Source organism: Panicum virgatum, chromosome 3N (genome assembly GCF_016808335.1).
Source record: "Panicum virgatum strain AP13 chromosome 3N, P.virgatum_v5, whole genome shotgun sequence".
NCBI classification, from domain to species: domain Eukaryota; kingdom Viridiplantae; phylum Streptophyta; class Magnoliopsida; order Poales; family Poaceae; genus Panicum; species Panicum virgatum.
In genome coordinates, this window is record NC_053147.1 from 57,087,936 (window position 1) to 57,109,923 (window position 21,988).

A 21,988-nucleotide genomic window follows, 5' to 3' on the forward strand; every position below is an offset into this window, starting at 1 on the left:
TCAAAAGGAGGATCTGGGCCGCTCATAACCGTGAGCACGGCTAGTATACCAGTTTTACACTCTGCAGAGGATGCACATCTTTACCCACAAGTCGTGAGCTACGCTAGAGGTTCATCACACTTCCTTAGGTGAGATGGCTAGCGACTCACTACGAGGCCTTTACAAAGAATCTCGTTGGTAGGGAGTAACTGCAAGGTTGGATCGGCGACTATGGAGCAGGTCTAGTGGGCGTCAAGACACGAAGCACAGACGAGGCCACTCAGCACGAGGGCCATAGAAGCTTACCGCCCCTGCCCCGCAGGTAAGTTACTCCAAACCAAAAAGATCTAATTATTACGCCAAGTCTATCCCATTCTAGCCTTGTGGTAGCGCTGTTGTCCCAGGTTGTCGCTCTATGAACCGGTCCTTATGGAGAGTGGCCAACCAAGCACTAAGCACCGTGCTGGCCCCCTAAACCATGTTTCTACAAAAACCATATTTTAACGAGACGTGAGCCACTCAAGCACGAAGCACAGAGGGCCACTCTCAGAATTAAGTTCAAGTAAACCATTAATCAAATTAATAAAAAAAGGACCAGAGTATGTTATAGCGCAGCAACCTAGCACAACTAACCAAAATGCAACCCAAGGATATATAGGATATAAACTGGCTAGGACATCCTTAAAGGCATACAGTATTAAAATGCAGTATGAAATTGTAATTAAAAGTGATGGGTTGTTCATGTTATACTTGCCTTCCTCGTACTGCTCTGGCTGCTGCTCAAACTGCTCCGAAGACGGCTGCTTCGGGTACTGGTACTGAGGCTCCTCAGATGGATCAACGTCTACTCACGAACACATGGCCAAAACAATGCACAAAATAAGCATACAGGCAAACATTAACAAAAACTAAGAAACAGTACAACAATACATGAAAATAGCGCACAAAACTATTCTAGAACTATTCTACACGTTACAACGATCGCGTGGATATAAAGAACGCTAAAAACAGAGCTAAAACGCATAAACTAGGCCAAGAACAAGTTCCAGGGGCTTTTCTGTAAGAAAACTAAGGTTCCAGGGGGCTTTTTCTAAAAAAACAGGGACTGAAACGTATTTAAACTAAAGCTTTAGGGTCTAACTCGCAAAAACGCCAGGGCTGGACGGCGGGTTCGAAATTTACAAAGCTCAGGGACTAAAGTGTTAAATTATGGGCCTGACTGAGATTATTTTTGAATAAAGGTGGACTGCGGGTTGATTTAAAAGAAACCGGGGGTCTCTTTAGCAAAAAGAGCAGCGCGAAGGGGTAAGTTTGGATCTGATCCATTGGATCTGGATCGGATGGCTAAGAACAGATTGGATCTGGATCAAATCGTGGCCGTCCATCCGTGATCGGCCGGCCAGGGCGGTTTCGGGCGCGTGGGGCGGCGGCGCGCTACCGCCGGCGACTCTGTTCGCGGCGGCGCGGCGCTAGGCTCGCCGGAGATCGTCGAATCCGACGCTCCGGGGGTCGTTTCGACCCGGGTTTGGGTCGGCTGGCCTCTACGCGGAACGCGTAGTTCACCTGGGCGCTTAGATGGGCACGGGGAAGGTCTGAGCATGGAGCTCGACGGTGGAGGCGGCTCGGCGCGGCGAGTTCTCGCCGGCGCGGTGTGTTCCGGGGATTCCAGGGGCTACGGCCCGTCTAAACTAGCGCCAAAACGACAAAGGGGCGAGCTGATGCTTACAGAGGGCTCGGGGCGGTCGAGAGCGTGGCGCAGGGGAGGTCGTCGGCGTGAAACGGCGGCGGGTCGGCGCTGGGTTCGGGGAGAGGTCGATGGGGTGCGGCTCCCGGCGTCCTGGTCCCGCGTACAGGTGCGCTGTCGGCTGCGGAGGCGAACCTGGGGTTAGAGGGGCCAGAACATCGCTGGGGGTGTTGGATTGAGGCGGCGCAGGGGCTTACCGGCGCGGGGGTCGCGGCGGTGCTCCGCTCCGAGCAGTGGCAAGGCGGCGGCTAGGGTTGGTGCGGCGGATTGGGGTGGATGGAGGTGCAGGGGGGCCGTGGGGGTCCCTATTTGTAGGGCGGCGGCCCAACATAGGCGTGCGTGCCCGGGCGGGGATTCACGGCGAGATTCCCAGCCGGGAGTTGCGCTGCGCGGGGGAGACGGTTCTGGCAAGCGGGCCCGGGCGGTCAGCGAAAATAGCGGGCGCTGGCAGGTGGGCCGGAGAGGGAGCGCCGACGCGCGGGCTGAGGGAGGGGGCCGGCTTGTCAGGGGCACGGCGCGGGCTTGGGCGCTGGCGACGCGGGGTGACGCGGGGGCGCGCTGACGTGCGGCGTGGGAGCAGGCCGGGGAGCGGGCTGAACGGGGGAGGAAGGGCTGCTCGCGGGCCGCGCAGGGAAAGGGAAAAGGAGGCCGGGCCGCTACTGGGCTGGGGCGGTAGCGGGCTGAGAGAGAGGAGGGAGCTGGGTTGGGCCAGATCTTGGGGTTGGGCTGGGTTTTGGTTTTGGGTTTCTTTCCTACTCTTCTCCTTTCTAAATCTAATTCAAACAAAGTTTGAATTCAAATTTGAATTTGAATTCAAACCACACTCAAATAAAATTATGCACCAGCATGAATGCAACAAAAATTCAAACATATGATAAATTTTAATTAATTAAGGAACAAAAATTAGATTAAATGCCAACTAAACACAATAAACCTTAAAAAAATTAAATAAAGCCAATTTAATTTATTAATAAATGCTGAAATTTAAATTAGGGTGTTACAATTCAGCTCTGTATCATCCTGGGCTTGGCCACCCTCCCGCCCCAGTGCTTCCTGCAAAAACAAAAAGATCAGTACACTACTTGATCTATACATAAGTACTCGACATATTCGACTACTTACCTTCAGTAGCTTGAAAGCAAGCTCCACTTTCTCTCGCAGCAAGTCACTTCCCAATGAGACCTGGGAAGTACTTACCCGCACCTCAGAGATGGCCTTCTCCGGCACATCCTGAACCATCCCTACAGTATTCCCTGTAATTTGGGAATCTACAGGAAAAATAGCTACTTAATCAAATTAAGAGCAAAGAAAAGTACTTCTTCAAAGTACAAAGTGGTACAGGTTTACCTGCAGGGGCCTCCTCGGGCTGCTTCTCGCAGCCTCCCTCCGGAAGCTTCTTGCCATCTTCGTCTGGAAGCTTGTCACTTCCACCATCCTCCGGGAGCTTTTCATCGCTCCTTTCGGTATCAGGTAATGGAGAATCCAGAAGCATGGAATTCACCATGTCTTCAGTCTCAGGGACACTCATGTCAGGAGTACCCGGAGACTTCTCCATTACTGATTTGGGGCCTAAGTCTTCTTCGGCATATTTCCCCAAGACCGTATCACTGAAAAAGACGAGTTAACTACTCGATACAAAGGCAAAATCCTACAACTACAAGTTTCAAGAAAACTTACGTAGGAGCCCTCTTAAAGGCAAGCCCCTTGATGCCAAACTTGCGGGCAGGCTTCACAGTTATGCCCTGTTTTCCCACATCAATGGCTTTATCTACATCGGAACTACTCGCCGAAAAAGTAGTCCCAGTCCCCTTTGACGGGTCCACTGTGGTGGAAGGGATAGTTTGTCTTGCCACAATATTATCCCCAGATGCTAATATCCGTGGCACTTTAGCCGCTGGACTGGAAAAAGCAAAGAGTAAATCAAAACTTGCAAATAGACAATGAAAAGTAATCGATTGCAAAGTAACTAGACACTAACCTGTCGCTAGTACTTTGGGAGAAGCCACGACGCTTCCTCGCCACCGACCGAGTACCTTTTGGATGCTCGGTCTGGGTATCAGGGCTAAGCTCCCTATCACTCCTTTCTCTAGCTGCTTCCTCATCTGCACAACCAAGGCTAGACATCAGTATTATTCATATGAAATCTCATATATCCATACCAGGACTTGGTTAACAGATCAAAAAGTCTGGAAGAATAAAAGGGCGAATAAATGCCTAGCAATGAAGGACTACTCTTAAAGAGCTCCACGTCGTCCTACAGAAAGCAAATCCTATCATATTTACACTAAGGTAAAGTACTCGAGCACTACGTATCAACTACTCTTATCAAGTACCAGCTTCGGAGGACTGGCAGCAGAAAAAGTATCAGGAACAATTGGGATTTTCTTTACATCCTTTAGCAGTCGTTGTACTCGACTAAATGCTTCATCATCCGAGACCTCTTCCTTCGAGTACTGTGATGAGTCAGTCATTTCCCGAGCTTGTAACGGCTAGATTCTTCGCTTCATCCAGTCGAATAGACTGCTTCTCCAGTCAACATATTTTGCCTTAGAATGGTGATTCGCTCGAGCAGTTCAGGGGTCTGACTCTCGTCGACTGGTTTCTTATTCCACTCAGGCCATTGGATAGGAGGACCTGGAGTAATTGGTGGAAAGTTGTCCCACTGGTTCTCGACATAGAACCACTTGGGCTTCCATTCGATTACTTTACTACTAAGACTATAAGGAATATGCACTCTATCCTTCCTTTGCCTAAGTTGGAGACCCGCACCTCCTACTACATCTAAAACAAATAAATCTGGCTGCGATTTCAAGTGGAAAAGGAATCGGAAGAACTCAAAATGGGGCTCGATGCCAAGAAAAGCTTCGCACAGATGTATGAAGATCAAAATATGAACAAAGGAATTTGGGGTTAAATGATGGAGCTAGATCCTGTAGTAGTGCAGGAGTCCAGAAAAGAAAGACAAACAAGAAAACCCCAATCCCCGTTCCAAATAAGGCGTGAAAGCAACAATTTCCCCAGTATTTTGCATACGGGTGATCCTCACCCAAGGCAGGACGCCATTGGATAATAGATCTGGGAACCAAAAGACCATCCAAAACTAAGGTTTCAAGGTTAGATTGGGAGCACTTACTCGTGTTCCAGCCTTCTTCCTAGGTTGGCTCTGCAGCCGTACCCTTCCCCTTGTTTTCCTTCTTGGGAGCCATCCGAAAATCAACAGATCGCTTCACGCGCATACACTGGTGGAAACCCTAGAGTGCAAATGGGGAGCAAAGGGAAGCAAGAACTTTAGATCTGGGGGCTTGAGGGCGAGAACAGATCTAAAGCAATAAAAATGAATGGCGGCTGGTGGGGTTAAACCTAGTTACCATTTCATTTTATAATGGCGGTGGCAGCACAGTAAAAACACCCAACAGGCCAACAGTCCGTTGCAAATCGCGAAAAAAGCGGGATTTTATGGGACATTCCTTTTTCTAAGATTACATTTTGGAAAAAGAAAACACTCACATCCCTAGTCAACTACTTGACTTTTCTTTCCTCTACTGGGATTACATTCCAGCACAAGGAAAAGTACTCGATACAGTACAACTACTTGATATTACAACTCGAGTACTTTTTTCTAACTAGCTTTCCAATGACTCGGGCTTGCACGCACATCGCCTAGATCTTTTGAAGCTTCTAGTCGATGCCTGCTGCAGCTAGATTGGTCCGAGGCCATGACAAAGTACAAACTTGTTATTCCCACCAAGGGAATAATGATACTTGTATTCTGGGAGAAAAGTTTCAAGAGTTTGGAGGCAGATTACAGTAATCACCTCGCAAGTTCTCTTGTAGCATCTTGTGGAGAAATTTCTCCTTCTCCCCAAATACGTCGTGACAAGATTAAGTCTCCTTACCAAAGATGTCAGTTCTTAGGTAGTCTCAACCTGGGAACCCCAAGAATATGACACAACAAAACTCAACTAGTCCACAAAGAACTTGCCTCATTGGAAGATGTAAGGACATGATGTCCAAAATGGATCCAATAAGAGTAAGGGAGTGGCAGGATATGGTAGCAGGGACTTTTCTTGTCACTCGCAAGTTCTCTTTTAGCATCTTTTGTTGGAATGGACTACACAAATCTCAGGAGGGCGAGAGCAAGAACACCAAGGATAAGCCATGGCTGCTACACTTTGGTGCTTCTGGCAAAGGCCCCTCCCCCACCTTTATAGCCGCAAGGGGGCTTACTGAAGGAGAACCCGTGATTCAACAGTGAATGTTTCACGGACGCATTCATGGCAGTGTTCATGGTGGCATTCACAGATGCAGTCAAAGACGCAATAATGCAGATTCTCCAAACAGTAACGTCTCACATAGGCACTGAATAAAGAGCCGTACATCCTGGGTTTTATTCCTGAAGTTATTTCGGGTGCAATCAGTGTGGCCGATCCAATTGTATCATTTTTCTGGGATTTTACCCGAAAAAGAGGTCTTTTCGGATTCCGGATCTGATGAATCCTGCAAATAATCTGAAGGATAAAATCTGATGCCACGTCTTAAATCCTTAATTCCAAATCTACACTCGGGGGCTACTCGCAGCAAGAGGGATTTTGATTTAAGGCTCGGGGGCTGTGGGATATAGGCATCAGAGATTTATTTTTCAAATTTTTTAGAAAATAAAGAAGGAAAAAGACTGAAGTGACCCTCAGCCTGATTCTGCGATTCAACCTAAGGCTTGGGGGCTACTCCATATGGAGCGCACCATATATGATCAAGATTTCGAGACATGAGCAGGCACAGCCTCGAAGCAAACGGAAGTACTTGGAGGACTACTTGACGTGTCTAAAGAAAGGACCAGAAGCAACCAGAAGGATGTTCTGATTATTTGAAGTACTTGAAGACGTCCAGCCAAGTACTCGACGCCTGCAGGACTCGGCTACGAAGAGCTCGTGGGCTTGTCAGACCCGGGGCAGCGGGACTGCTTATAGGCATAGAATGTTCTAGAGTAAGGGATAGATCATGGATGTACCTTATCTCTTTTGTAACTACTCAAATAGGCGTAGAACTAGCTGCAGTACAAAGGAAACTACCCGGTTGTATTGTAGTAGGATTCCAACTGTACTTGGCTAGGACTTTCCATGTAACCCTGTCCCCCCGGATATATAAGGGCTGGCAGGGACCCCCTCCAAACATCAACATCTAAGGCAATACCAACCACCACACAGGACGTAGGGTATTACGCAACTCGCAGCCCGAACATGTCTAAATCTTTGTGTTCCTTGCACCATCGAGTTCCAAAGCCATCGATCCCTACCTACAAACCTTACTGCTAAGGGTATCCCTGAGCAGGCTTGGCGGTAAACACCGACAGACCCATACCTCTGTGCAAAAGAGTTTGAAAAGTAAGGAGCTCAAATAAAAAGATAAAAAAATTTCCAAGTGGTAGTCCATTTCCTCCCTCTCTCCTAAACATTTTACCTTCCATAAGATCGGGATTTGATCAAGTACCAACCTCTTGCGAACCACTCTTTGGCTCAGCAACACAAGTAATCAATGTATGTTACACTCTTCCTACCCGAAACTCCACATATCAGCCTTAGAGTAGGAAGAAGATGGTCAAATCCAACTATGGTGAGGACTATACACCTTGAGCGACTTCAGAGCACCATTGGGGATTCTTAAACATTTTTTGAAAAACTTGCAAAATTCTGAGAAGGAACCTGAACAGGAAGCAGGAAATATTCCGATGAAGGTTATTCAGTCCCTCAACCGCCCAAGATGAGAGATGAAATGCGAGTAAGCACCATCTCCAGAAATCGAGGTATAAGCCAACTTATTCAAAGTACAAATGGGTTAGAGTATTGTGTTGTGAACAAGGTATTTGCTGGGTGTGAACATCGATGTAACTCCTGATCCACCGAGCCTTAGTTTTAGCTTTGTTCGAGGACGAGCAAAAGTCTAAGCTTGGGGGGTGTTGACGGCCATTATTTCCCATTTTGACCGTCAACTTCTCGGGAATAAATTGAGCTTTACACCATGTTCCATACATATTTTACTTATTTCTAATAAGTATCACAAGTTTTGGATGAGTTCTGATCTCAGGAATAAGTGCACCAAAAATGAAAAAAATTGGGCAAAAACCTAGGCCGACCGGCCTGGCACCTCCACACACAAGGCCAAGTCTTCGATCCAGGGGCAATGTGACACGTCTTCAATGCCTCTACATTGTGGATTGGATGTCGGTTTGATCAAATGGATCGAAAGGCATTGGCATGGATTAAAGGACCCACAACTCAGTACCAAATCAAGCACATTTAGTGATCCAGCATCCTGGGATAATCAGAAACATTAGAGTGCAACGTCAGTGCAACGGAGGGTCGAGAGGAGCCAGAGTGAGGCTGGCCGGCCTCCCTCAGGCTGGATGGCCTAGCACGTGCATGCGTTTGTCCTAAGCAATTAACACCAACTCCAGGAGAAGATCAGAGACGTCCACCAGAAGTCGGTGGCCACGTGGCCACAATCCCAGGCTGGGGCCTAGGGGAGGCCGGCCAGCCCCACTCTGCAGCGTCTCAAGTTTAGGCTTCGCATGAAAGTTAAGCACAACCGCCACAGTTGCATACCATTGACGCCAACTGCTTTACCGGCCAAGAACAAAACCATGGAGCACTATAAATAGAACTCCCATCCATTACTTTTGACACACACCAAGGAGTTCTCTTCTCTCTTTATACTTTCTAGAGTAGGTTTAGTAGTCTGGAAGTTAGAGTCGAGTCGAGCTTGTCTCGGGATTCCGGAGTCGTCATCGGAAGTTGGGTATAGCTCTTGTATATTTTCCTTTGACATTTATCAATATAAGTTATCTTCTTTATCTTTTCGAGTCAGCTTTACTTTTTGTATTTATTTATCTTTCCAAGTTATCTTGCTTGTGTGCGGAAGTAATTCCTCTAGTTTAGGCTTGTTATCTGTCTTGTTTATCAGAATCTTATCTTACGGGTTTTCTCGCCCAGACTAGGGGGCTCAAGTCAGTCCCTAGGTTGAGGGGGATTTCTCTTGAACGCGTCAAGAGAAATCATAACACTGAGTATGGACATGGTGTCTAAGCTCAATGTTAGCTAGAAAGTGTGTTCCACCCCACGATACCACTGTGGTAGAGGGCAGGTGGTGACAACCCTGTCCATCCTTTGTAGTCCACCACTTTCGGGTGCTTTCATAGTAGTAGTAGCCGACTGCCGTTGGACTCCCTTCTCACCCCAGTCTGAGTCCTTCCCTAAGGCCGCTGAAGTAAACTCTAGTTCCCGATAACTAGTTAGAAACAAGGTTTAGTCTAGAGAGGCTAGCTCGATAGTTTAGAAGTGTTTTAGGAGTCTTTCATGCTCATTGTCCTCCTAGCTGCTCACCTCTCTAAGGATTAGAGTCTCCTGTGTCAGACGGTCATCGCTCGCTCATTATCTTGTCTATCTTATCAGGCTTACCCCCACTAAGTTAGTCAGTTGATATCTCTAGTAAAGTTTGTCATTCAATTCTTTGATACTCTTTATCCATAGTGCTTCCCTGAGGAAACATACGATACCCTGGAATACTCCAAGGTGAAATGCTACATCGGTGATTCTGTGCGCTTGCAGAATATATATTCTATTGGTATAAGATCTCATCTCTCTAAGGATTAGAGTCTCCTGTGTCACACGGTCATCGCTCGCCCATTGTCTTGTCTATCTTATCAGGCTTACCCCCACTAAGTTAGTCGGTTGATATATCTCTAGTAAAGTTTGTCATTTGATTCTTCGATACTCTTTATCCATAGTGCTTCCCTGAGGAAATCTACGATACCCTAGAATACTCCAAGGTGAAGTGCTACATCGGTGTTTCTGTGTGCTTGCAGAATATATATTCTGTCGGGCATAAGAAATGCCAACAACAGCCCTGTTCGTCCTCCGTAATTCCCACGTTCGGATCAAGCAGTAAGAGGTCCATAAAGTATCTGAGTTGGTTGGTGGCTCCTCTGCCAGTCATGTGTGTATAATATAAGTTGTATGTTTAGATAGGGGTACATAAGTCCCTAGTAGTTCTCTTCTTCCTTTCTCCCCGTCTATGTCTATCAATGAGCTTGAGCAAACTTGTGTGTCAAACTACCTACATATCCATATTATCATTACCCATGTTTGTACTTTGGATACTCAATCAATATTTAATCATTACCTTAGTTATTCCTTAACTGCCATCTTTCCTGTGGACATATAAATATGACACCTGAGATACTCCTAGGTAAAATTCTATGATGGTATATCTGTGCACTTGCTAATTGATCTATGACTGTAAGAAATACCAACAAGCATTACTATTGCCAGGGAATGCACTGATTAACAGAATAGCTAACGTTCTTGATTAAATTCTTAATTGGTAACCATTGCCAAACAGGCTAACTTGACTTTGTTTTTTCTTTGATGCGAAAATAAGGTAGTATATGACTGGTTTTGACCTGCCGTAAAGTTTTGTAACCCCCTAATTTAAATTTCCTATTTAATAATAAATTTAATTGGCTTTATTTAAATTTTCTAGGATTAATTTGCTTAGTCTTGCATTTAATCTAATTTTGTATCACAAGTAATTAAAAATTTTCCTAGGTTTAAAATTGTTTGTGCATTCATGATGGTGCATTGTTTTAATTGTTTGAATGCATAGGAGTTTGAATTCAAATTTCAATTGAATTCAAATAGTTTGGTTTGAATTAGAAATAGAAATAGAAGAGGAGAAGAAGAATAGGAAAAACCCAACCCAGCCCAAACTCTTCTGCAGCCCAACCCAGCTCTCCTTTCCCCGCCTGGCCCATCATTTTCCAGCCCGACCCAGCGACCCAGCCAGGTCTCCCCGCGTGGCCATTTCGTCCCCGGCCCGGCTCCCTCTTCCGCTCAGCGCCAGTGCCAACGCCGCGGCCCACTCCAGCAGCACCGCACGCCCCTCCTCTGTCTGATCCCGCGTTCCCACCTGGCAGCCGCTGTGGGTCGCTCCCACCCGCACCGCGTGCGGACGCGCACTTCCTGCCACGCCAGCACCCGCGGCTGCACCCCGCGCTCGCCCGCCGCTCCCATGCCGTGTCGGCCCGCTTCGCTCGCCCGCTCAATAGTCCGCGCGCATAGCGGCCACCAGCACCCCGCAGGCCCACTGCCCAGCGACGCAGAGCCGCGCGCTCTCTCTTCCCATGGGACAGACTCATCCCCTACCTTCCTTTCCCGAGCCCGCTGCCGAAGGCCCTTCGCTCCACGCCGTGACCCCGCTGCCCAGTGGTCCATGGCCCACTCGCCAGACCCCTGCACGCCATCTTCCTTCTAGAAGCCGACCCCGAGTCCGGGATCACACCGCGTGGTTGGAGCGATCCGCATGCCCCCGCGCATGATCAGCACCCGTGCGCCGCCGTGATCTCCGTGATCACCTTCCGCGTGCACCTCTCGCTCTATAAACCGAGGCACCGCCAGTCGCCCTTCCCATCTACTCGAACTTCCTGCCATCACCGAGTCATCGCAGCCCTTCCTCTCGGTTCCAGTAAGTTGCCGTCGCCGCCACCACTTCCTGTCCATCGGCGCGACGCCGCTATGGCAACGTCTCATCCATCTTGCACCCTCTTTCTCATCACAGGACCGCCAGAAGGAACCGCCGCCGCTCGATGTCGCTCGTTGTCGCCGTTCCAGGAAGTCCCAGTTCGAGCTCTCCACGTCCCGAGATCAGTCCGCGCCATCGCAGCCCTCCCCAGTACCCTAGGTGAGATCCCCGTGCCGAGAGCTTTCCATTTTGCCGCTTCCGGGCGTTTTCCGTGAAGCATAGATCGATCTAGGGTGGAGTAGGGAGCCTCTGTAGGTGCGTTCATGAAGTCTGTGTTCCTCATGTTCTAGTCACAATCGTTGCCATCCAGAGGTAGAAGAAGGCCTATGAGCCCTTGGATCTAATATCTACGGTCCATATTAGATCAGGAGATACCCCTTCGTGTGGACCTGGTTCACCGTAGACCGCAGTTCACTCTTCTCTGGTCCATGGAACCCGTAGACTGAGTCCATATTAGATCAGGAGATACCCGCAGTTTATGTTGTGTATTGTTTTTGGCCATGTGTTCGTGAGTAGACGTTGATGCATCTGAGGAGCCCCAGTACCAGTACCCGGAGCAGCCATCTTCAGATCAGTTTGAGCAACAGTAGGAGCAGTTTGAGGAAGGCAAGTATAACATGAACAACACCTATCACTTTAAATACAATTTCATACTGTATTTTAATACTGTATGGCTATAAGGACTTTCCTAGCCACCTTGTATTCTTTATATATCCCTTGGGTTGCATTTTGGTTAGTTGTGCTAGGTTGCTGCGCTCTCACACATAATGGTCCTTTTTAATTAATTTGATTAATGGTATATGCAACTTAATTTTGGGAGTGGCCTGTTTGAGGGGCTCATGTCTCGTTAAAAATTGGTTTTTCTAGAAACTTGGTTTAGGGGGCTCGCACTGTGTTTTGTGCTAGCTACTCTCCATAAGGACCGTACGTCATTAGAGCGACAACCTGGGACAACCGCGCAACCACAAGACTGGAATGGGACGGTCTTGGCTTACTAATTAGGTCATTTTGGTTTGGGAGTAACTTACCGACGGGGCAGGAGGGGTGGTGAGCTTCAATGGTCCCTGCGCTACGAGGCTTGGTCTGTGTACCCCCTCGAGGTGGGCCCCATCGTTGCGGAGCCTGAATCCTTAGCGGTTACACCTTACCAACGTGGTCCTTTGTAACGGCCTCGTAGTGAGTTTGCTAGTCATCTCACCTAAGGAAGTGTGATGAATAACTAGCGTAGCTCATGACTTGTGGGTAAAGATGTGCAACCTCTGCAGAGTGTAAAACTGGTATACTAGCCATGCTCACGGTCAAGAGCGGTCCAGATCCTCCTTTTGATTAGTGGGGTTATCTTCCTTTGGTTAGGAGGGTTTCCCCGGGTGGGTGGCTTGGTTTGGTTTGGTTCTCAGTAGTATCATAATTAATTCTGATTAATTTCTATGTAACTGGGTTTATGGTAATTCATCCACTTATAGTAAATAGCTTTAATAAAATTTTGCCAAGACTTAAAAGCTAATGCAGTCGAGTCAGCCAACCTTAGAGCCTCATAGTTTGTGTTATACTTGTTGAGTACAAGTTGTGTACTCACTCTTGCCTACTCTACTCTTTTTCCTCTTGGGGATACTCTACTGCTGCTCAGTCCCTGCCGACGCGAGGGAGTTCACCCGGAGCTACCAGGAGTACGAGGACTTCTAGGTGTTCGTCTCCTAGTCGACGTCCCTGTGGCGCCCTGCTTCCGAGAGTTTCTCGTATATTTTTTTTTTCGCTTCCGCTGTATTAGACATTTTGTCATTAATGTAATAAATAACATTCGTATTCGCTTTATTATATCTTTTTACGTGATATGTGCTGTGATATATTGTTCATTCTGTTGTATATACGTGTGACTTGATTCTGGCACGTATATGATTGCTCAGTTTATGTCCTTTTATAAACCGGGTGTTACAAGTTTCACATAGGATCCGAAGTCACTTTTGAGAAGAGTTCGACCCCGTGTCGTACCTCCTCATATCTCACTCTCGATAGCCAAAACAGTCACCATCGCACCATCAACCTCCAACACTATGGCCTAGAAGACACTCCATGAGTTCTCGGCTCCCTCGGCTAACAACGTCCCTGTCAACCCGGCTGTTAGCACTGGGGAAGCCAATTTTCAGTTCAAGACGGGTCTCATCACGATGGTGCAGGCCAGTGCTTTCTATGGCAAGGTCAATGAGGATGCTAGCGTGCAAGTCCAACAGTTCTTGGAACTGTGCAGCATGTTCTTCATCAAGGTAGTAACACAAGACCCGATCTGACTCTGACTATTCCTATTCTCTCTTTTGGGGAGAGCGAAGTAGTGGTTCTACGCTAACTGAAGTGCTATAGACACCTAGGCTAGCTGTTCTAAGGCATTCCTCACCAAGTTCTTCCCGATGGGCTAGACCTATGCCCTTTGTGGAAGAATATCGAGCTTCAAGCAGGCATCCAATGAGTCAATCCCTGAAGCATGGGAGAGGCTCTAGGAGTACATCTTGGCTTGCCCTCACCACGGGATGGATATTTGGCATCCTCTAGAACTTCTACAATGTTCTGACAGCTACCACCCCTAGCCACATCGACGTTGTTGCAGGCGTACGGATATACCGCTGTAGCTTTTACCCGGGAGTATTCAAGGGTATCGTATCCATAGGGAACGTGTGTACTAGCCTTCTAGCTGGTTCATCCAAGGTCAAAGAAGAGTAAGGTAGGCGAGGATAGAGAGGATTCCTTATGGCTTAAGAGTTTTTGGTGAAGATAGGTTCAATCTCTACTTGCTTACTTCGGGCACCGACTCACACCTGGTCTGCCAAGCGATTCTGGCCTATAGCTCTATGTCAAAACTGAATGTGGGGGAATATATGGGATGAACAGGGTTTTCACCACCTCCCGCCTACCCCTACAACACCGTGGGGACCGAGGCAACTAAAGGTAATCTAGAGCCTAGATACCACATCTATGCTATCGATTACTACTCTAGCGTCGATCAGGTTCAATCGTCTCTATCAGGGGCCCTCTACTAGAGCATCCTTCTCAAGAACGGGTGATGATCCCGCAAGCAAGTAAAGAATGAAACTTACTTAACATAGAGACTCACCACCATTGGAGATCACGAATACTCACTTAAGAAAGGAAGCATCCATCGAGGTGCAAGGCCGGGGAAGAGTGCCAATAGGCCGGCACTTCCCCCGAACTACCCCTCACTCTCTCCCTATATTCTAAGCACTATGGAGGGAGGGCTTTGCCTTGGAGTGGAACTCTTCTCTTCTCTTTTGGCGTGTGTTGAGGGGTGCTCTTCTCTTCCTTTTATAGGTGGGATAGAGCAGTTCCCGGCGTAGCTTTGTATGGAAACATTGACAACCGGTGATGCCATCCAGGTTCGGTTGAACCAGGGGTTTGGGCCGGCGGACCCCTTGTTGCCGCCTCTTGTGCCGCCTTTTGTTTGGGACACTGCCAAGTGGGTGCTCATGATAGTTATGGGTGTTTAGCAGTAAGTTAAGGCAGTTAAGCTATGTTTGTGGGCCCAGTGTCTGTGTGCTTCACTCTGATTTGTCAGAGGTGTGTTTCTTTACACTTTGAGTGTGTTTTGAGCAAACTTTCCTCCATATCCAGGTGTGGTCTTCTGCAAACAGTGATTCACCAAAACTCAAGGAAATGGTTAGAGATAAACTCCTATATCTAGTTTGTTGTTTTATATTTCACTATTCTTTATTTAGAGTTGACGTTCAGATTGACATTTAAGGACCATCAACATTCCAGCGAATAAATATTAATATGCCCTTGCTGGATGCGATGCAAGTTCCAACTTATGCTCACTATCTCAAGGATATTATCAGCAACAAGTGGCCGTTAACGACCACTGTTGGTATTTCTTATAGTCACAGATAAATCCGCAAGTGCATGGATATACCTTCATAGCGTTTTACCCGGGAGTATCTCGGGTATCGTATTTATATTCTGTAGGGAACACGGCGGTTAAGGAATAACAGAGTTAATGATTAAATCTTTATTGAGGATCCAATATACAAAAAAGGGTAAGTATAATATATGGGTAAAGGTTGTGTGGCACACAAGTTTACTCAAGCTCATTAGATAGATATAGGCAGGGAGAAAGGAAGAAGAGAACTACTAGGGACTTATGTACTCCTATCAAAATATATAGCTTATATTGTAGACACATACACATACATTTGATGACGACCCAGCTCTAGGCTCCCAGGCACTACCGGGAGAACCGCACATGATTGATAGAAGAGCTGCCAGCCAACTCGGCTTTTTTATGGACCTCCTACCGCCCTACCCAAACATGAAGGATTACGGAGGTCGGAGACGGCTGTCTCCACCTGCCGCCTACCTCTACAAACCATGGGGTAGAACCCCATCCAGCAACATTTGACTAACCTGGGCCCCATGCCTGCATTAATAAGTGATACTCTAGTACCCTGCATGGAGCCTCGACCTTCCGGATCGACATACATTGCACTAGAGCAAACATTCGAATACTTGAGCCAATGTCATGGCACATGTATAGCCCTTGCTTAGTTTATATGATACACATATAAACTAAGCAAGGGCTATACATGTGGCACTGCAGAATATGAACCACACATATGTAAAGACAAAGAAGATAACTCTATTAAAGATATCCAAGAATTACAAAGAGAAGTAAGAGCTAAAGCCATACTGAACTCTCTAGCAACCCCGAGGACCTGTAGAAGAGCTACTTCAGCCTAAACTCCACTAGCTTATGGACCAAAGCAGGAGAGAATGAGTGAATGAGCAACTTAAGTGTGTCTTCATTTGGAGCCCCCTTAGTATTTATCGCCTTGCTTAAGGCAGTTGTGGCTGGTAAAATAGGTAGGCGCATGCAGAACTAACTTAAAGAAGTGCTGAGGAAGCTCCTTGTGTCGGCTACCCGTGAGGCAGTGCAAGGCTGGTTCGGTCGAACCAGCATAACCGCCATTGACCACCACCTTTTAGCAGGGTTGCTGGCAGATGAGCCCTCTAGTCCATGGTCGGTGCCCCATGTAGTTTCATGTTGGTTTGGATAGTTTTGTGGGCCCTTTGATCCATGGGAAGCTTAGGTGGCATCATATGATTTGTCGGAGTTGTGCTTATTGCCACCTGGGGTGTGTTTCTCCTTGTTTTTGCTTAATTCCCTACATACCACTAAAATTCAGGGGACATATGGAAATAGCATTATTCTAGATAAATATGCATGCAAGAAATGATAGCTCTCATTTATTTTATTAATTTTCTGATCAAATTGACGGTCAGTTTTGCTACTTAATGAGCATCAACAAGATCCCCCAAGCTATACTTTTGCTCATCCCGAGCAAAGTAGGACTTAGGTTGTCAATCAGAAAATTGCTACTAGGTACTTACCCAGCCGTCATACCATATCCTGCAGAAAGTTGGCATGAGTACCTTGCCTTTTTACCTTAGTAATCTGTGGAGCTTTTGGCTTCTCCTAATCTTGAGCTGCTGAGAGTTAGAATAGTTTATAGGGCAAGACTCACCCTTTCTTTGCTCAGCATTCCACCTGAATGTTTTCTTTGACTTTTGAAATCAAGATCAAGTTTCTTGAATGATTCCCTCGGATTGCTCAATGTGTATAGATCCTCACCATGGCATTTCTTGCCTCTTTTCATCCTACTAATGATAAGGCTTTTGTAAGGATCAAGGTAGGGAAAAGTTTAGGCATACTTGCATCTCATATATTTGCAGAGTCAAAGAGTGGATCCATGGAGGAACAAGTCATACAACCAAAATCAAGATGTGCATGTGTGTGGATGGATGGATGTGCACCCTTTTATTTCGAATCATGCTCTTTGGCATGTCCTTCTTTTCTTCCCTTTTTTTTCTTTTGTATAACCATGCGCTCTTTCAGGGATACTTCGAGAGAGATTATATAACACATGGAGTATTTATTTGGTGGATGGGTGAAGGATGCTAATCCCCGGTTTTGGAATGTTGCATGTGAAGGTGGAGTGTACGTGATCTTGATCAAGAGAGTATGTAAAACATCTCACAAGGGTCATATCAATTTGACAAAGCTCAATGAAATAGCAAGTAGCATATCTATAGGATTTTCAATGTGTATGACATATGGCTCTGGTAGGAATTTAACACTACTAAAGAACTTGTATGTCCTATAATTTTGAAACCCAAAATCTCTGAATGCCATGCCTCACTCAGAATAGGATTGTAAAGCTCTACTTACCGTATCTATGGTGACAACAACCTAGACTTGTATGAAGAATTTGCAACCCACAGGATTTCAGGCTCATGGCAAAGGTTTAAACAGCCAATGAACTCAAAACTTAGGAGAATGCTAAGCTGCAGACTAGGCATAACAAACATAGCAAAGACAGAGCAATTTTCTTCATTTCAACTTTGGAGAAGCTAGAGTATTCTTACTGTGCATAATGAAGGGAAATTAAGCAAATCTTTTTGGTTTTTTATGCTTTATTGAAAGCAGTAAAGATACAGTTTACCTAGTGGAGCCCCCCCCCCCCAAGCTACTCTTGGTTTAAGATCTAATGAGTAGGACCCTCTCCTTACCGTTTAGCTTGATGTCGACTCGTCCATGCCTGGGGAGGAGGTCGTGGATGTTGGCGACTTCTTCACTTGCAACACCTTCTTGGCCTTCTTTGGTTTAGGTGGTGCGGGTGGCGGATCCTTGGACTTTGGAGCTTGAGGTTTGTGTTCAGCTGCGTCCTTTTTGTTCTTCTTTGTTCACCTTTCATGAATTTCTTCACAAATGTGATAAGGCTATCTGTCAGTGTTTTATCAGCAAGCCTACCTAGGTACACGCTAAGGTAGTAGATTGTAGTCAGGGAGTCGGCGAGATCAGGAACACGATAGTGCAAGCAAGACAAGCTTTAGACAAGTTCGGGCTACGAGATGAATAACACCCTACATCCTGTTTGGTTGTTTGTATTGCATGTGGTTGCGGATGAATGTGTGATGCTTTGGAGGGGTCCCTGTCCACCCTAATATAGCCAAGGGGGACCAAGGTTACATGAAACATTGATCGGTATTAGCCTAAGAGTCCTTCCCGAGTACTACTCGAGTAGTTTCCTTCTATACCGAATAGTCCTACTTGTATACGAGTACTTTACATGACATCAAGGTATGAGACATGGCCCATCCCTTATTCCATACAGATCTGTGCCACATCAGGCATCCCGTGGCCTCGGATCAGACAAGCCCTCAAGCTCTTCGTAGCCGAGTAGTGCAGGGTCCCGAGTACTTTTGAAGTTGTCTTCGAGTTCCTTGAATTTCGCCTAGAACGTATCTTCTAAGTACTTCCTTGGCTGCTCCGAGGCTGCGTGGTGCTCCTGCCCGACTAGATTCTGAATCTTCAGAGATAATCTTCATGTATGGGGTGTGATCAAATTGCACTTCATATGGAGTAGCCCCCGAGCCTTAGATTGAACCGAAGAATTAGGTTGGGGGTCCATCTTGAGTTTAAATCCTTGTCTTCTGAATAAATTTGAAAAACAAACCGTCGATAACACGTGTCCCACAGCCCCCGAGCCTTGAATCCAAATCCCAAATTTGGAAAGCGGATCCAAAACATCGTGGCATGCTTTGAAATTTATTATCGATTTGTTTTGATGGTTAATTTGGATTATTCAATCAGAAATTTGAAAACCCCTTTCTTCGGGATAAAATCCCTAAAAAATGGTTAAGCAAATAACTTCCTGAAACAAAATTCGAAATTACCGCTCAAAAACAAACCTTATCTCGTGTCGTCTTCTAGGGATTTACCATTTTGCCATCCCACTGGTTATTTAACCATGCGGTCACTTCGGTTAAATCTTACTTTCACTGTGCTGCCTGTTTCGCCTTCCTCTACTCCAGTGTTGCCACCATTTTCCAGATCTAATTTTGCCCCACCACTGCTGCCATAATACATCGCCAAAATATTCCATAGTCTTAGCCTCATCCTCCCGTATCTCCATCACCTTTCTCCCATGCCTCCAAGCGCATGCATATGAAGCAGCCCGTGACATTTAGGACTGGGGGGAGAAATGGAAGAGGGAAGAGAAGGAATTTGAAGCGAAATCATCCACCTGGAGCAAAAGTAAGTGCTCTGAATCCGATCTGCAGTGTTTGGTCAGAGAAAAGACATAATCCAATGGCGCCCAGCTAGAACAGACTCTGTCCCAAATGAGCAAAACACTAAAATCGTGTTGTTTCTCCCCTTTTTGGAACACGGCCTGGCATTGCCGGCCTACGATTTCCTACAAGGCCTGCTGAATTATTATGGAATCCAAATTCAGCATTTAGACCCTAATTCTATCCTCTAGATTGCCATCTTTTTCCACTTCTGTGAGACTTTTCTTGGTATCGAACCCCACTTTGATTTGTTCCAGTACCTTTTCCGAGTAGTACCCCAGCCTAGCAAAGATGAGATTGATGTAGTTAGAGGAGCCAATGTACAAGTGCAGCAAGGCATGAAGGAAAGCTGCATCGAGTACTCCCTCCCGATTAGTTTGCCTAATTGGAAAAACTTGTGGTTTTACATCGGGAGCCAAGAGCCAGCACTACCACAGAAAATGGACCAAGCTCTAGAGGTTGTGCCCGAGAGGAATGAGGGACCATTAGCTAGAGATATGGATCAAGTACTCGAACTAGGCCAACTAATCAACTGTTGTAAGGAGCTTAGAGTTACTGCTGCATCTGTGGTACTCATCTGGATGCAATGAAGAATCCAACCACTAGAGAAAAGAGATCGATATGGTTTCAAGTACTTGGGCACTGAAGATTCTTCTCGGTTTTCTGTAGAGCCGCTAGAACGAACAGAAGCACTGAGGAGAACACAAAGTTTGTTCCCAGATTTGCATACTGTGCCATATGTGCCCACACTCTACCTTGCATCCAATCCTCCCAGTCAGGTAAGTCTGAGTCAATATTTGCCTTTATCAAGTACTTTCCTAAGTCCTTTTTGTGTACTAACGTTGGTACTGCATTGCCACTTGTAGGACTATGTGAATTTGTATAGGAGCATGGCTCCTTTATGAAATGTTGACTGTCCTGACTTTACCGATCCGAGAAATATCAAGATAGTGTTCAACTTTGGTGAAGAGGAAGCGCCACTCGAAGAAGATCCTGAGACCTCATCGGATGATGATGTCATGCTTGTCGAGTGGTTCCAGGCGAAAGCCCGTGAAGGAGCTGCGGCCAGAAGTATTGACGAATCTCCCGACATCTCCTCAAGTCATGATGAAGAACCTAGCTTGCAACAGAGGCAATGGACGGCTACACGAGTTCGCCGTGCGGTGCGGTCCCTGGGCCTAGTTATGTCTTTGGAATTTGTGGAATTAATCTGTCTCCTACTCAAGTGCTTTATTCCTTTTCTTTTCCTCAGTTCTGCTACTGGGAGTCCTGAGCCCCCGAGGCCTATGGATGCTGATGCTGTGATTGGGGAGGGTACTGAACCTGAGAAAACCGTGTCCTCGGTGATACTAAACCTGTCGCCTACTTCCAGTGGAACCGCACCAAGTCAGACGAAGATCGATATTGCGACGCCTTCGAGTACTACTGGAGCGGTGCCGACCATCCAGCCTCTGAGGGTGCCAATGAAGCTTGGATTAAAAAGAGCCAAGCTGTAAGTACTCTCATCTTCTTCGAGGTTTCATTGAATACTTGAGTATGTCAAAACAATGCTGATCGCTGTTGACAGTCCTTAAATGTTAAATCCAACCATCAACTCCTGCATAGAACAGTAAAATAACAACACCAAACTAGATGTAGGAGTTTATCTCTAACAATTTCAATGAGATCTGGTGGATCACTATTTGCAGAAGACCACACCTGCATCGAAGGAAAGTGTGCTCAAAACACACTCAAAGGACGAAGAAACACACCTTCGACAAATCAGAAGAAAGCACACAGATCCAAGGGCCCACAAAAGGGGCAAAGCCGACATATCTTGGCTGGAACCATAGAGGATCACGAAGAGGACCTACTTACCAACCTCCTGCATGAAGGCGGAGCTGAGGGGGACCCACCAGGGGTCAGCTGACCCAGGGGGTGGGCCAAACCTAGACTGGTTCCCATCCCTCTCAGCCTTGGCGAGAAGATCTCCACCGCCATCCATAGGTCGGTTCCTAGTGTTTCCATGCTTAGCACTCTCGAGAACCGCCCTTGGAGGACTGTATAAGGAGAAGGAGGGCCCCCCATTCAACACATAACAAAGAAGAAGAGAAGAGCTCCACTCCAAGGCAAAGCCCTACCTTTGTAGTGCTTAGAAAATAGGAAGAGAGTGAGGGGTAGCTCGGGGAAGGTGCCGACTTGTCGACACTCTTCCTCGGCCATGTACCTCAATGAATGCTTCCTTCTTAAGTAAGTGTACATGATCTCCTATGGTGGTGAGTCTCTTAGTCAAGTAAGTTCTATTCTTTATTTGCTTATGGGATCATCATCCATTCTTGTGATGGATGCTCTAGTAGAGGGTCCCTGTAGAGATGGGTAACTCTGATCGATGCTAGAGTGGTAATCGACAGTGTACACATGGTTTCTAGGCTCTTGTAACACCCGTAAAATTCATCCAAAATAAATCCCTCGCTAAAAATTCAATTTTCATCGTTGAGCTCAATCCGTTCAAAATTCGTTCCCCGCCGCGCACCATGTGGCCGGGATGCTTGCCGCGCTCTCCTTTTTCCTCTCCCTCTT

General features: G+C 46.6%; 1 non-coding gene across 1 annotated transcript; it reads right to left on the minus strand.

Annotated features, from left to right (window-relative positions):
- Positions 1–13,713: 13,713 nt before the first annotated feature.
- LOC120668294 lies at positions 13,714–13,820 on the minus strand. Its single transcript, XR_005672387.1, has one exon. It is a non-coding gene; the product is annotated as a small nucleolar RNA R71 (small nucleolar RNA).
- Between the last annotated feature and the right edge of the window lie 8,168 nt (positions 13,821–21,988).